The sequence below is a fragment of the Ixodes scapularis genome, unplaced genomic scaffold (assembly GCF_016920785.2).
Source record: "Ixodes scapularis isolate PalLabHiFi unplaced genomic scaffold, ASM1692078v2 PGA_scaffold2__306_contigs__length_199485367, whole genome shotgun sequence".
Classification (NCBI taxonomy): domain Eukaryota; kingdom Metazoa; phylum Arthropoda; class Arachnida; order Ixodida; family Ixodidae; genus Ixodes; species Ixodes scapularis.
The window spans coordinates 105,413,975-105,426,596 of NW_024609857.1; the positions used below are offsets into that span (position 1 = coordinate 105,413,975).

At 46.8% G+C, this 12,622-nt stretch overlaps 1 protein-coding gene across 4 annotated transcripts in view; it reads left to right on the forward strand.

Annotated features, from left to right (window-relative positions):
• Positions 1 to 12,622, forward strand: part of LOC8040254 (solute carrier organic anion transporter family member 5A1) — a 667,105-nt gene that overhangs the window by 478,048 nt on the left and 176,435 nt on the right. The window contains exon 1 of one of the 4 annotated variants that reach the window (XM_029974800.4): positions 8,482 to 8,765. The exons of 1 other annotated variant lie outside the window; for it this stretch is intronic. The gene's annotated coding sequence lies outside the window, so the exon portion shown is untranslated. Of the gene's footprint in view, positions 1 to 8,481; positions 8,766 to 9,908; positions 9,928 to 12,622 lie in introns of those variants that run through there. 2 more of the 4 variants (XM_029974797.4, XM_042291980.1) reach the window with 2 other exon arrangements.

The window sequence follows — 12,622 nt, forward strand, 5'->3', positions numbered from 1 at the left end:
CTTTCCGAAAGGCTCTTGCTCTTTTGACGCTGCTTGGTTGATCCAATTAGGTGACGCAGCGTGGGCTGCGTCACCTTAGCAGTGACGCAAGAGCTGCGCCATTTGCGCCAAATTGCGCCCTCAACGAAAGTGTGCTACACCTTGGGCCAAAGCGCCATTTTCGCTAAGAATTCCGTCGTACCTGCGCCAAAATAAGCTTAAACGAAGCAACAAAAAAATGTATTGTTGGTTGATTCTAATATACAGAAAAGTAGAAGGAAAGGAAAATGGTACAAATATGTATTCCCCAGCTTCTCTAGCCACCGTATAGTGTGTTTCGTCTTTAGTCAGAATACGGTCGATGGATCAAACACATGTAGTCACGAACACACTCTAAAAGTGCGAGTCTAAGGGCATTCGCAGCGCTTGATCGGTTTGGCCAACACATAATTAACGAAGGCCGCAACGTCGCGCTTTCGACGCTGCGTGATCGACCCCGTTGGCTCGTAGTGTAACTTGCGCTTCAACTTAAGATGAAGTGGAGAGATTGCTCTCGATCCCGTCGTTGTCCGAATCTCCAGACGATGTCGGCGATGTCTGGAGCTAAAATTCGCGTGAAAAATCCCAGAATAGTGGGATGGCGGCTACTGCAGTAAGACAGACCCAGGGTCTTTTACTCCCGATGATATCGCTCTTATCGTGTCCGCTACATGGCTAGAACCTTCACGGCCTCGCACCAACACGCGCGTGCATCGAGCTTCACTGCTTTGCACCGGAGTGCTAGGAGCAGCGGTTGGCACGGGGGAGCGCATCGGTTGGCGCGATGTGCTAATAAAGGAGGCAAAACGCGGGTTTCTCTTCGAATAAATGCGGTAGTCAAAGTAGTTCCCGTGTAGCAGTCAACCGAAAGGGCAGCGAACTTCGACTCAGCTCTGGTTCGAACGACGCTAAAGCGCAGTGCCACTTTGAAAGCGCAAAGGGAGATTTTCATAATATTTGTGGGTGATTGTTTTTGCAGTTCATTATATTGCAATCTTTGCGTTTGGTGTTCATACGACTTGCGGGGACGGATTTTTATCTATAGACTTTTCAGTGGATATGCGGATTTTTGCCGGCATTTTACGGGAATTTACTGGCTAAATTAACTACTGAGCGTAAAGGTTGGGAGAAGGGAGAGGCTTTATCTCAGCTGAAGTGTTGCTCAGTTCTCAATTTTTCTACTATTTTTTTAAATTACTGATTGTAAATGTAATTTGCTCTGACCTCAGGTTTATTCCTAAAAGGAGGCTGTGTGATTTTTTGCATCTTTTATATCAGACACGAACCCGTTTAGCGATGCAATCACATTTTCGAATGATGTGCTAACAGGCATTGGCGTCTGCTCCAAAATCGTCAGTGACTGCTCCAAACCAATATTTTGCCTGCTACAAAAGGTCCAATGCCGCTTCCATGACATGTTTTAGGGACCAAATAACTTGGCACCGACAAACCTGAGAAAGGCGTGTGGCATGATCACTTCGCATGCACAAGGTTGGCACTATAGACCGTTTTCGTGTGAAGGTTGCCATGCTAAAATGTGTAGTGGTTGGGTCGGGCGACGCAGAATAGAGTCTTAATATTGCGTATACGAGTAAACGCAAGCACTGTGCGTTTGCGCTAGGGTCAGTTGTTCCACACTGCGCGTGCGCGGGAGCCCAAACTGCTTCTTGGACTGGCGCATAGCGACGACGGGCGTGCGCACCGTGGAGCAAGCAACGCTAACGGAAACACACAGTGCTTGCGTTTGCTCGCTGGCGCAATACTAAAGCTCTCTATTAAAATAGATTAATAACTGCAATGCAAAAAAGTTAAGTTTAGGCCAGTGCAGGAATGCGCCTGCGCAGCTTTAATCGGTGCTCAAGCGCGCGCTTTTGTACTTTTGACTACAGAACCTCGGAGCGTTGTCACTACCCCTTGAATTATAGTGCCTTCCAGTCGGTAGATGAAGTGATTTGCTATTTTCCCCGTCCCAGGTATACGTGGGAATTTAACATTGCGGCCGTCACGAAAAAAACAAAAATGGCCTATACAAGTTAGTCGCGCTGGGCAAGCAACTAACCCACATATTCGCCGTCTTAAAAACAGCGTTTTTTTTTGTCTTTTTTTTTTTTGCGTTGGCAGGAGCAGTTTTTGGAAGCAAACAGACTGTTTTGTCGGCGATTGGTGAAGTACAGACGTATGAAAACGTTGCCAGTGGTCTTCCCCTAGAATTTAGACGAACAGATTGACAAACGCTGCTCGCAAACAGGCCCCACTAATAAGGGAAAGCGTGCGCACTGACACGCACATGTAAACTCACATATGCACGCACTAGTATACAGGCGGACACGCACACACGCATCAGATGATGTGAGCTTGTTGCCGCCTCGGCCGCCTGGGCCCACCCCCGGGCTACGTGCCTGGCTTGTGGATTCATTTACGTAGTGTCCCGTATTCCTCCATGATTTCTTTCTTATTTTTTCATGTGACAGACCGCGAACGTTTTTAACCAAGTTTTCCAGTAGGCAATTTCCCAACAACGATGCGCCTTTCATTAGCGTTCGTGGACGATCGATAACGAAGCAAACCTCGAGCCCGAGGGAGATGGGCCCACACCTAGCTTGCGTGGGCTCTCGTCGCTATAGCACAGGCGAGGCGGCGTTGTCTCGTCTGGGATCCACCCCTTTGTTCTCGATTAAGTTGATTACCTGAAGGATAAGAAAGCAACATCAACGCGCCACTCCAACCATAAACCAGAACAAATAATAATAAGAAAGAAAAGCCTAACCAATTTTACTTTGGCGAAGCCGATTGGACTAAAGATTGGACCTGTGTGCGATCGGAGCATGCAGGTAATCACCATGAGAGGGTTATTGGACGGGGGGGACGGGGTGTAGTACAGAGAAGCTCCAGAGAGCGCGGCTTTGAAGAAAGTGCGGCGGAGGCGGGTTCTCAGTAATGGGCTTCTTGTTGGGCTGTTGTCTTCCATTAAAGCGCGGCCATCGATTGCAATTCCATTAGGGCTCCCCCGGGAGATCTGTTGGGGAGCTGCCCGTCCGTTTCTCAGGTGAGCCAGCCGACGGTCGCGGGTCGCTGCCGCTGACCTTCTCCGAAGAGCGGACGCAGCCGTCCTCGGGCCGCAATTAAACGGAATCTGTGCGCTTTCGTTTGGTTTCGGGATGCCGGACAGGGTATACCTGTCGGCGACGACTCGATTTGGAAAGCTCTTGGTCCTTTTTTTTTTTTTTTTTTCTTTAAGCACGGAACGCTTTTCAACGGAACCCCAGACTTTTGTCTGTCCGTCCGTCTGCGCATTTCCCCGCCAAATGTAGCGGTAAATTGATGTCACCTGACATCATGCATCGCGGAACACCATGGAAGCACCGTGTCGTCACTTCACGGGTTAACTACGTCGCGCGACGCGATGTCACGTGACGTGGATATCTTTGCTAAATTTAGTGTGGAAAATGATAAGCAGTATGTTTTTCACTCTCCGAAACGGTTATTCTTTTAAGCGATCTTCTGAAAAATTTGAACAGGCGCTTCTTATATAGGTACTGAATTCTTACGACCTTGGACGTAAATATCCCTGGTGATTTTATGTTTAATTATTTGCTGCCGCTGCCGCTTTGTCAAGGGCACCTGTCTTGCAGCCGCCTTGCCTGTCTTCGTAAGGTACCAGTCGATCACAGTGGCAGACATATTTATTACTATATTCGCCGCATTCAGTGGGAGTTGATACCACGAAGGCGCCACTGTAATTGGTGCCTCAGTAGACTTCCGGTGGTGCATTTCAGCAACGCGCAGTGATCGGGTAGAAGGTATTTCTGCGGAGAATTAAGTACCTGTAATACTTTGGTAAGAATCTGCGCGCATTGTAGGAAGTAGTACGGTTAGCAGAAGGATGCGAGGCAAAAAGAAATGAGGAAAACCGGAAGCGCGCATATGTGTGCCGATAGGTTGCAGTAGTGAGCTTGTATGTCACGACGGAATACAGCAATAAGCATCTTACACCCTGAAAAAAGGGCATCACCATACACTCTTTTGTCCCATATAATACACCCCAAAACTTCATCTCGACGTACAGCGCACTATAGTCGAACAGACCGCTCGAAATTTTACTTGGGGCTTGATAACGGTGCGATATAAGTTTTTGAATGGCTAAAGTATGTATCAAAGACCACAGAAAGAATACACAGAGTTTTTGCGGTAGGGCCAAGAAAACCTCAATTATTTTTTTTAGTTGTTTTTGTAGTCAGTAACACGTACATTAGCTGTTTTAATAGGTTGTACCACGCGGGTTTCAAGCCCCTCGTAAAATTTGGGGCCGTCTGTCCGACTGTAGGGTGCTGTACGTCGAATTGAAGTTTTGGGGTGTATTATATGGAACAAAGGGTGTAAGAATATACCTTTTTTTTTTTCTTAGAGTGTACAGTGATATACGAATGAACGGAGTGATGCCGTATACCGTAATGCCACGAATTAACTCAGTGAAAGACATCTCTACAATAACATTAATAGACATCTGTACTACTATAACAGCTTAGCTTAGGCCCCTTAGCTGAAGGTATCTGTAGTAAACGGCGTTCTTGATCACACGGTAAATAAACGGAGCAGTTTGAGTTAATGTCGATTGCATTCCTGCTAAGCTGCGAGAAGAGTTCGTGATAAACAATTATTCCTCGAAATCGGTTTGACGCGCAGTGTTTGATTATTGTGTGTGGAATGTCACATTTAAAACCTAAATATTATTTGTGTTCGCTTTTGCGGCACTTTTTTTCTTCTCTAAGTCTAATGGCGCACCTAAATGAGTCTTGCTTTAAAACGTCCGACCTGTCTGCGTTTACCAGTTCCATTGCGTCCGACCCGTCTGCTCCTCCGACGGGTCGGACGCGCCCGTCTGCCTGCGTCCGACCCGAAAACGTCCGACCCGTCTGCCTAAATCATCTGCGTTTACCAGTTTCCATTGCGAGGTGGGCGACCTTTTTCTGTTTACCAGCCCTATTTTTCCGGAAAGTTCTCACTGAAGTAGCTAAGTAGTGCCCGGCAGAAACGAACCACGTCGGAGTCTCACGGTTACACCTGTCACTCGATCGAAAGGGACGGACGACGACGAGGATAAAGGGTCCTGGGCGGGAGAGTCGGACGATTTGTCTACAACCTCGAAAAAGAGCTCGCATTGGTCCATCGCGTTCAGGTTCGTAGCAGACATTGTTTTCCACGTGCCGCCGCTGCTACCTTCTACCTGGAGATGCGGGCCTCGTTTATGTATTATTCCATCACATTTGTTCATAATTTGCTACTTATATATATTCAATTTGTTATAATGTATTAAACAAGATATATTTATATACCTTATTTTTATCTTGAGTTCGTGGTCCGAGGCTACTCCCTGTAGCTGTAAAAGGAGCTTGGCGAGCTGCGTTTAACAGAGGACCTCCCTTAGCGAAAGGGACCTTTATGCTCTGTGTGATCACGATCTCCAGCTCCCTTTACTACAGGTACCTGTGCTAAATTATCCTTACGCTGCCGTGTGAGTAGGGTATAACAGTAATATAGATATGTACTTCTGTAATAGTAATATACATTTTACTGCTATACCGGTAAGGGGTAATCTATAGTACTATAACAGTAACATACACCTGTACTACGGTTACAGTAATCTACATCTACAACTTTAAAGTCGCTACCCGTGGTGCGACTTTTCGGAAGCAAAGCGTGTTAACACCGCGGTGCGTCATATCCACCATGCCTCCTTTTTTCATGCCAAAGAGAATAATGTCTGGGTCGCTTTCGAAATCTAGCGCCGTGCGAAATGGTCTTTAGCACCCCCCCCCCCCCCCCAACCGGCCCCCTTTTCCCGACAAACCCTTCGCTTTTTATTATTTTATTTTTTAAGAAATACATTACTGTAGCGTTAGTACAGTTCACTCCAAATCTAATGTTCCGTTTTTGTTTTTATTCCATTTAAATTAACTGTTCTCGTTTTTTTTTTGTTTTTTTTTTTTTTTTTTTTTTAGATTGTTGTGTGCGGACTTTACATACGTTTTAAAGTTGGAGTCTACGCGGTTCGGACTGTCTACGGTGGCGGGCTGTACAATAATTCGTTTTCTTGAGATCGATTATTTGGACGAAACGTGACCGATTTTGCCAATGACAACTTATGTTAAAGATTTCCGTATTATACAAGTTTCTTTCTGCTCTAGCAAAGCTGGCATTTTTCCAGACTGTTCGACAAGAAAACGACATTTTTTCGTATACGTCCTGCGGAAGAACGAACGGAAAATCGTGCCATCGAATATCCAACGCTTGTTTTTCCGGCAGCGCTCGTAGCGGAAACCAGGTGTGAGGCAGCACGCTACGATGCGTGTTAAAGCCGTCTTGTTGGTTTGGTACCTCGGCAGAAGGAAAACGCAGCTGAAGGAAAGTGTGCTATGCGAATTTAATGCAACCATTATGTAAAGCCCCCTCTTTTTTGAAACATGCATCAGTACACGTGATGCATGCGAGCCCAGCGGATGGCATCCATGGGTCATCCGCTGTCTTTGAGGAAGTAGTGAGGTCATCAGCAGGTGAACGAGGCTAGGAAAGCGTGTGGCTGCTTCTGGCAGTCGTGGAGAACCTGATAAGCACGTAAAGCTTGTCTTCGTCGCCCGAATATGCTGCGCACATGCGATGATGTTCGCCCAGAAAACCTTACCAGCGTCAGAATATGTGATTGTTGTGCCACACGCAAAGCGAGCGTGGTACCAGGCGAAGTTAGTCGGCTGTTCGTCCGATTTTCGGTCCAGAGAGTGACCTTTACGGGAAGTATAAAACAAAACTAAAAAAATACGCGACCATTTTTTTTTTTAAGTTTCGCATGATTTTAGCATTTGGCATTTACTTATGCGTTTATTTATACATTAGTGGTAGAACCCGCGCGATCCGACATAAAATGAATCATGGGAAAAATTAATCTGTAGCCCATATTTCCTGCTCACTTCCCCAGCCTTTTTTTAAAGTGGCGATGCAACGATTTTTGTATTTTGCGCAAATACCGCTCAGAACGAATCCCTGACGTTAATGACCTGAGAAATACCCGTTCGTTTTTCACCCCACACAATCGAAGTCGCAGAAAATAAAATAAAGAAAATCGATCAGAATTCACCCCCTCAACTCGCAGCCAGAACAAGCGGCCACGTAGTCTGGAGCATATTATATGCCGCCAATGTTGATCATAGCCATGCGCTGGGGCTGGCAAGGCACAGGACACGCGCTGCGTTGTTAGACATTGTTATGGTTCGGCTGTTGTCGTCATTGCAGCGATTGGACACAGGACACTACCCGAGTGCTTCTCGAGCTATAGATTATCACGAGCCCAAATCGAGTGCCCACGCCATGCTCGGGTCCAATCTATAAGCCGCATTCAAATATCGTCACTGGGCGGTACTGCTACCGCCGAGCTACGTCATCAGGTTTTGCGAAGGAGAGATTGAATGAAAACGCTCGGTTTTGTCCTCGAAATTACAGCGCAACAAACGAGTTTCTTGGTCAGTGGCTTTGCGTGTGAGTATCCTTGAGTCCCACTAGTGCCTGTAAGCTCGTGTAAGGTGAAAAAAAAAACAAAAAAAAACATTCCAATAGAATATTGTTGCACCGCCCCTTTAAAAGAGTGTCGTGTAATATTTTTGCAGTGGGATTACCTCCGGTCTTTTATAAATATTGTAGTATATCACAAGATGTTTCTCCTCGTTCTGTCGAACTTCAACTTCCATTTTAACGGTGAAACTTCTACATTTTTATTTTAGCTTCCGTGATACTTAAAACAGTTTCAAAGGTCCACGAGAAAAAAAAAAAAAAAAGATACGCAGTCAGAAAAATAATAAAAACTGAAGCGTTTATTATGTTTTTCCTTTCCTTTTTGTCTGATTAACTGCCCCCTTCTCGTCTCTAACGCATGCGGCTCCAACAGCCGCAGTAGCGGGCCGCTCCAAAAGTGGGCCCCGACCTTCGCCAGACTTGACCCACATAATCTGGCCTAAACGCACGTTCTCCACTTTCCATCTCGCCCAGAGCGGCTTTCCCTATCGCGCCCCTTTAACCGTCGTTTAAAATCTGCCGTCCACTGTCGTATCGAATTTCGTCGACTCATATGAAGAAGTATCGCCTTCCCAAACTTCGCTGTTCGCCTCGTCGATCCACCAAAAAATGCCGGGGCCTCCCATTACGTTTCACACCCGGCGCGTGCTCGTGACGAGGCAAGCGCCCCTTTTTTTCTGTTGCGCAGTTCAACGACATCAACACAAACACGCTTCGAGGATGAGGAGAAGGTTGGCAAAGGAAAGAGATGATGGAGTGGACGCTGGATGGAGAGCGGGAGAGCCGCTCGCTGCTCCTCCGGCCTAGACGTCACGAGTGACGACAGGTGCGACGTCATGAGAACGTCACAATCAGGTGGCGAAGGAAGCCGTTCAGAGGGAGAGAGGGGACGGGGAAAAACGCCGAGTTTTTCCTTTGCGCTGGCTTCCAGCGCAGTCCGTCCGCTGCTTTCGTGTGGTCCGTGCCGCCCCGTTCGCTCGCCCGCAGTGTTGGAAGCATTCTCTGTTTGCTGGTGTGGCCCGCCTTGGCAGCGAGCCGCGTGCTCGGGAGAAGGTCGACAACGTCCTCGTGTGATTGTGTGACAGTTTGTCTTCGGCGTTCCTCTGCGGTGGGCCGAAAGGAATACGGGATTGGAACTTCGGTTCCCTTCGTCTCTGTTTGTTTTTCTTTCCTTCCCCGGACCGCGGGTGAGTTGACCCTGCTTTCTAGGCTGTTTATTCGCGTCTTGCCGGGAAAATCAATCTGGCGTATGGTCGGAAAACCTGTTTTATCTGTACGAGAGCACACGCGGGCAAAAATAATGTCACGAACAGCTGTTTGCCCGTTCGGTCCGAACGGTGGCGAATCGCGGAGTAGTGCGCCATTGATATCAGCAAAAATAAACTGAAACGTCATGCGTCGATATGCTTTTTCGATCGCCGCCCGTTCTTACGAATGTGCCGGCCTTGCAGTGTGTTGTTGGAATTCTTTATTTTATTCGTACGGGAGCAGAGGCGGGCAGAACCAGATTGTCACGTTTGCCTGCGTGGTCCGAACGGTGCACGAATTGCAGAGTAAACCGTCACTCGTATCAGCACACTCACAAAAAAAGAAAATCAGGTTGTACGTAATCTTTCGATATGTTTTCGATCGCTGCCCGCTCTTACGTATGCAGGTCTTGCAGTTCGCTCGCATCGTTGCGGGCGTTTACGACGACATCCATTAATTTTCCGCAATCCCGCTCCGGTCTCTGAACTGTTCGAACGGGGAAAGAAAGTTTGCAAGCGAACGTTTCGACAGGCCAGTGTCTCGGTCTTCCTCTACGAACGCTAGACCCCATCGTGCCTGATGATCTCTCGCGGGCTACGCTCACGACCCGAGAGCTGGTTCTCTCTCGCGATTGCTCTTCTTTCAAAACCACCGATCGCCGCCTCCGCCACCGCGTCCAAACGCGCCTTCACTAATCGTTCATTCGCTTCGAGACGGTCACACGCAACGTCAACAAAACGAGAGCGGAAAGCACGCGAAACGTTGCTCAACGTTTTCGGCTCGCGACGCTGGCCGGATAAACACGCGATCGGCCTTTCCTAACCTCTGGGGTCTTTCACAACAAACGCTGCACGGTGTTGCGTTCGATGTCATCTCACGGTCGCCGCGCTCTCGTTGAACGTCGCCCAGCGAGCGGTCGACTGCTTACTTCCTGGCGTTTATTGGTGCGTGAATCCGCGTTGTAGTCGTCGTGCCGTCGGAGCCGCAGGCTTCGACGACCCTGCCCTCATTGTTTCGGTGGGCCCTCCGTCGGCTGGTGGGGACGTCGTCGGCCCGTTCATGCGGACGCCCGCCGTCTTCCCATGCAACAGCTGTGTTCTTGTAAGCTTCCGTTGGCTGCTGCTACTGCTGCTGTCGCTTCTGCACGCGCCACCGCTGTTGCTTTTTTTCGGCGGGGGAGGAAAAAGGCGGTCGCGAACAGAACACACCCGTCTTGGGCTTCCGAAAGAAATCAAAGGACTAGTACAACGAAGGCCGTTGTTGTACGCGCTTCTTGGGTGAAGAGCGCGGCTGGGTTTTCTCATTTGAGTCGTTTGTGTGTGTTAAGTAGATAACCCCGCAACTGGCGTGTGTGTGTGTGTGTCTGTTTGCTCGAAGGGTTTCCGGCCTTTCGTATACATCTGGGGCTTGTGTATATACGTAGCGGGGTTTGAGGAGACTTGTTGCTCTTTCGTTTGGCGCTCGGAGCTGACAAAACAGTGCTGCATACTTTGACTGTGGTGGCATTTAAACGCGGATGACTGCCGAGGTCACGTTTGTTTGGTATCGTGAAATCGTTTGTGATTCTATAAGCCGATTCCTAATCTGCGGTTATCACCTGCACTTTGGTTCGAAAGGGATTCGACACCCGTGGAGAGAACTGCGGGATGCTCACTCGGTCAGTCAGAAAACGTCTCTATTGAATGAAAGGTAACATTCTCAGCACTTGATCATTGATCGATGTCATATAAACTGACGGGATGTTTAGTAGTATCACGAATGGTGCCAGAAATAAAATGTAAAAGTGTAGACTTAGACTTACGTGCTTCCTTATAATAACCACTATAAAATCAGTTTTTAGACAGTTGTTGCCATAATATGAATTATGGAGTGACAAAATGTTTCCCTTTACTCAAACCATTACAGTGAACTCCCTCTGGCTTATAGAAAGGTAGGACATTGGCCTCGCTGGTAAATTGCAGACGACACAGACAATGGAAGAAGGGAAACGTGGACTACAAACATACGCTATCAGAATAGCCTAAAAGGTTAACAGCGTAGACCAATTCACATCTTATACCAGTCAAAACGCACCGAAGATCGTTTATCGGTCTGATTTCTCGCGTTAGTTCCTCTAACCTGTTGGAAATCTTTAAGTGGACACTCGTCGTGCGAAAATCTCCCAAGACGGGACGTCTTGGGAGATTTTCAAAGTCGGCACTTTCGACTAACCAGTACTTCCAGAGGCCGCTGTACCACTTGTGTTCGACTTGTCACTAATCAATGTTTCACGCAGAGCTGAATGAAAACGCACTCAACCATTTCCGTGCCTTACCTCACCACAACGCTTATGGTCGTATATTGAGAAGTTAATCGATGAAAATAAAGTCACAATGAACGACCCGTTGCCAAATAAAAGATTAATTTTACGGCACAGTATATACTGTGCTAGAGTGTGGGGTCTGCAGTGGGTGGCAACCTCTTCCTTTCTTGAGAAACGACGGGTTAGAAAAGCGCACTTGAGAAACAATTTTAAGATTACGAAACTAATGGAAAATTACAAGTGCATCGTTTAGAGGCATCATTACGAATGATAACTGGTAACCGAAGTTCACAAAAGATTAAAGGAATCTGTTTTGCAGCTTCATCAGCTTTAGATTTCGCCGTGAATTCACTGAGTATATGTTGGCTGGTCTTCTCTGTATTCCTTTTGTTTGGTATATCTTAAAGATAAAAGAAATGAAGACATTAGCTACTCTAAATTGTAGCCGGCTACAACTTATATCGATCGATCTTTTAGAAACCGTGCATGCTAATGTAGTTTCGCGCTTCTCTTTACAAGAAGTAAAAATGTAGAAAGAAAAACAGCCGTTAGATTTTCCCTCGCGATGTTCACTTAAAAAACTTTAAGTGAACTCGTGTTCATTTAAAAAACCGTAGTATAAAAAATAAAAAAAAGGTCCTGTATCTTTTTTAAAGCGTTACAATAGTTTTTCTTTTTTTAATGTGGTACAGAAATACGGCCAGTCGCCCTGGACGTTATTGGCCGGTATCTGGCTCACATTTTTAATCTTTGTCTAGAGCCGTCCATATTTCCAGCAAAAATGCAGATAGCAGAAGTCGTAGTGCTTTATAAAAAAAGGTGATCGAAACGATATTAAGAACTACGTGTCACTGCTTCCTGTCTTTTCGAAAGAATGGAAAAATAGTAACAGTTAGAAGTAATTTTTATTACTTCAAAAAGTAATCAGATTACTCTTGTGATTACTAATGTAATCAACTGATTACAAAATTACTCAAAAAGTAATCGATTACAAGTACTTTGATTACTTGTAATGCGTACGGTACAAGACTGATTGGACGGAAAAGTGTGAGAGAGCATACCGAGATATGGTTCAAGCGATCTCCTCGGACCCTATCCTATCTTTACCAGATTTCTCACTCCAGTTCGAACTAAACACGGACGCCTCTCATTATGGAACAGGAGACGTGCTTTACCAACGAGACGCTAAGTAGCCCGCTCACAAGCAGCTTCGGGTTGTGGGCTACCACAGCTATACGTTCAACAAATCAGAGTTGAATTATACGACCACAGAAAGAGAGGAAATGGCAGTTCTTAAGGCTGTCCACTATTTTCGGTCGTGCCTGGAAGGGGCTCCGTTCAAGTTGTTCACAGACCACCAAGCCCTGACTCACCTTCTTACTATGACACAGCCAAAAGGCTGACTTGCGAGGTGGGTCAATGAGCTCCAGCAGTTCCAGTTCGACATTATACAGCGCCCTGGTTCACTGTTGACGGACGCCGATGCTCTTTCAC